At 51.9% G+C, this 3,942-nt stretch overlaps 1 non-coding gene across 1 annotated transcript; it reads left to right on the plus strand.

Moving 5' to 3' along the window:
* Positions 1–355: 355 nt before the first annotated feature.
* TRNAK-CUU (transfer RNA lysine (anticodon CUU)) lies at positions 356–428 on the plus strand. Its single transcript has one exon. It is a non-coding gene; the product is annotated as a tRNA-Lys (tRNA).
* The last annotated feature ends 3,514 nt before the right edge of the window (positions 429–3,942 follow it).

Below are 3,942 nucleotides of genomic sequence, written 5' to 3' on the forward strand. Positions count from 1 at the left end.
GCTCTTGAATGGGGCACCTTACACCGCTCGGCCATTCCGGCAGCCTCTGGAACACGGCTCTGGAGGCTGACTGCCACCTCGCGAAACAGGGAGAGTTCACACTGTTCTCTACTGGACATTTAAGCATGTGCCCAGAGACAGGTAGAGAGGAAAGATGCATGTATGTACCAGAGTGAGCTCCAGAGAGACTGATGGGGAGATAAGACTGGGGTAGAGCGAGAGATGGAGAAAGAGAAAGGTGCCTGTGTCGAGTCAGCAGCAGAGAAAATGAAACAAAGAGGCCTCCTGGGATAACCACACACTACTTCCTCACAAAGAACACACAGAGGGTGTGTGAAATGACATAGGCACAGCAGCCCGGCTAGCTCAGTTGGTAGAGCATGAGACTCTTAATCTCAAGGTCGTGGGTTCGAGCCCCACGTTGGGCGTGATGCTTTTTAAAGGCTTCTCCATTTTTGGGTTTAACATAAACTCTCACCTTTTTCAGATATTTCGCTGAGGCTTAAAAGTACACACACACACACACATCCTGCAGTTTGCCTCACGATTCCCACAGGACTCCACACAACGCAGCACTTCCCGCCCTGGGAGGCACCGCTGGGAGCAGTCCTAGGCCGAGCCTTTCCTGCGCCCTTTCCTAGCCTGAGCCGCCCGTGCTTACAGCGAGCTCGGAGTCCGCTATGGTCCGTCCTGTCCCCCCCCATCCTTTCAAAAAGAGGAGTTTAAGGTCTCATCCCGCTGGTGTTATGATTAGAGTAGGTATGAAAACTACTTTATGTCGGCAGCGGTATTTGATCACAGGACTGGAGAAGATACTGCTCTTGAATGTTGCGCCTTACACTATTCTGCCATTCCGGCAGCCTCCGAAACACGGCTCTGGAGACTGACTGCCACCTTGCGAAACAGGGAGAGTTCACAATCTTCTCTACTGGACATTTAAGTATGTGCCCAGAGACAGGTTGAGAGGACAGATGCATGTATGTACCAGAGTGAGCTCCAGAGAGACTGATGGGGACATAAGACTGGGGTAGAGCGAGAGATGGGGAAAGAGAAAGGTGCCTGTGTCGAGTCAGCAGCAGATAAAATGAAACAAAGGAGCTTCCTGGGATAACCACACACTACTTCCTCACAAAGAACACACAGAGGCTGTGTGAAATTACATCGGCACAGCAGCCCGACTATTTCAGTTGGTAGAGCATGAAACTCTTAAGCTCAGGGTCGTGGGTTCGAGCCCACGTTGGGCGTGATGCTTTTTAAAGGCTTCTCCATTTTCGGGTTTAACATTAACTCTCACCTTTTTCAGATATTTTGCTGAGGCTTAAAATTACACACACACACACATCCTGCAGTTTGCCTCACGATTCCCACAGGACTCCACACAACGCAACACTTCCCGCCCTGGTAGGCGCAGCTGGGAGCGGTCCTAGGCCGAGCCTTTCCTGCGCCCTTTCCTAGCCTGAGCCGCCCGTGCTTACAGCGAGCTCTGAGTCCGCTCCAGTCCGTCCTGTCCCCCCCCATCCTTTCAAAAAGAGGAGTTTAAGGTCTCATCCCCACTGGTGTTTATGATTAAAGTAGGTATGAAAACTACTTTATGTCAGCAGCGGGATTTGATCACGGGATTGGGGAAGATGCTGCTCTTGAATGTGGCACCTTACACCGCTCAGCCCTTCCGGCAGCCTCTGGAACACGGCTCAGGAGGCTGACTGCCACCTCGCGAAACAGGGAGAGTTCACACTGTTCTCTACTGGACATTTAAGTATGTGCCCAGAGACAGGTTGAGAGGACAGATGCATGTATTTACCAGAGTGAGCTCCAGAGAGACTGATGGGGACATAAGACTGGGGTAGAGCGAGAGATGGAGAAAGAGAAAGGTGCCTGTGTCGAGTCAGCAGCAGAGAAAATGAAACAAAGGGACCTCCTGGGATAACCACACACTACTTCCTCACAAAGAACACACAGAGGGTGTGTGAAATGACATAGGCACAGCAGCCCGGCTAGCTCAGTCGGTAGAGCATGAGACTCTTAATCTCAGGGTCGTGGGTTCGAGCCCCATGTTGGGTGTGATGCTTTTTAAAGGCTTCTCCATTTTCGGGTTTAACATTAACTCTCACCTTTTTCAGATATTTCGCTGAGGCTTAAAACTACACACACACACACATCCTGCAGTTTGCCTCACGATTCCCACAGGACTCCACACAACGCAGCACTTCCCGCCATGGGAGGTGCCGCTGGGAGCGGTCCTAGGCCAAGCCTTTCCTGCGCCCTTTCCTAGCCTGAGCCGCCTGTGCTTACAGCGAGCTCGGAGTCCGCTCCGCTCCGTCCTGTCCCCTCCAATCCTTTCAAAAAGAGTATTTTAAGGTCTCATCCCCGCTGGTGTTATGATTAATGTAGGTATGAAAACTACTTTATGTTGGCAGCGGTATTTGATCACAGGACTGGGGAAGATACTGCTCTTGAATGTGGTGCCTCACACCGCTCAGCCATTCCGGCAGCCTCCCAAACACCGCTCTGGAGGCTGACTGCCACCTCTCGAAACAGGGAGAGTTCACACTGTTCTCTACTGGACATTTAAGTATGTGCCCAGAGACAGGTTGAGAGGACAGATGCATGTATGCACCAGAGTGAGCTCCAGAGAGACTGATGGGGACATAAGACTGGGGTAGAGCGAGAGATGGAGAAAGAGAAAGGTGACAGTGTCGAGTCAGCAGCAGAGAAAATGAAACAAAGGGGCCTCCTGGGATAACCACACACTACTTCCTTACAAAGAACACACAGAGGGTGTGTGAAATGACATAGGCACAACAGCCCGGCTACCTCAGTCGGTAGAGCATGAGACTCTTAATCTCAGGGTCGTGGGTTCGAGCCCCACGTTGGGCGTGATGCTTTTTAAAGTCTTCTCCATTTTCGGGTTTAACATTAACTCTCACCTTTTTCAGATATTTTGCTGAGGCTTAAAACTACACACACACACACATCCTGCAGTTTGCCTCACGATTCCCACAGGACTCCACACAACGCAACACTTCCCGCCCTGGGAGGCGCCGCTGGGAGCGGTCCTATGCCGAGCCTTTCCTGCGCCCTTTCCTAGCCTGAGCCGCCCGTGCTTACAGCGAGCTCGGAGTCCGCTCCGGTCCGTCCTGTCACCCCCCATCCTTTCAAAAAGAGGAGTTTAAAGTCTCATCCCGCTGGTGTTATGATTAAAGTAGGTATGAAAACTACTTTATGTCAGCAGCGGGATTTGATCACAGGACTGGGGAAGATACTGCTCTTGAATGTGGCACCTTACACCGCTCGGCCATTCCGGCAGCCTGCGGAACACGGCTCTGGAGGCTGACTGCCGCCTCGCAACACAGGGAGAGTTCACACTGTTCTCTACTGGACATTTAAGTATGTGCCCAGAGACAGGTTGAGAGGACAGATGCATGTATGTACCAGAGTGAGCTCCAGAGAGACTGATGGGGACGTAAGACTGGGGTAGAGCGAGAGATGGAGAAAGAGAAAGGTGCCTGTGTCGAGTCAGCAGCAGAGAAAATGAAACAAAGGGGCCACCTGGGATAACCACACACTACTTCCTCACAAAGAACACACAGAGGGTGTGTGAAATGACATAGGCACAGCAGCCCGGCTAGCTCAGTTTGTAGAGCATGAGACTCTTAATCTCAGGTTCGTGGGTTCGAGCCCCATGTTGGGCGTGATGCTTTTTAAAGGCTTCTCCATTTTCGGGTTGAACATTAACTCTCACTTTTTTCAGATATTTCGCTGAGGCTTAAAACTCCACACACACACATCCTGCAGTTTGCCTCACGATTCCCACAGGACTCCACACAACGCAGTACTTCCCGCCCTGGGTGGCGCTGCTGGGAGCGTTCCTAGGCCGAGCCTTTCCCGCGCCCTTTCCTAGCCTGAGCCGCCCGTGGTTACAGCGAGCTCGGAGTCCGCTCC

This window comes from Pleurodeles waltl, chromosome 6 (assembly GCF_031143425.1).
Source record: "Pleurodeles waltl isolate 20211129_DDA chromosome 6, aPleWal1.hap1.20221129, whole genome shotgun sequence".
NCBI classification, from domain to species: domain Eukaryota; kingdom Metazoa; phylum Chordata; class Amphibia; order Caudata; family Salamandridae; genus Pleurodeles; species Pleurodeles waltl.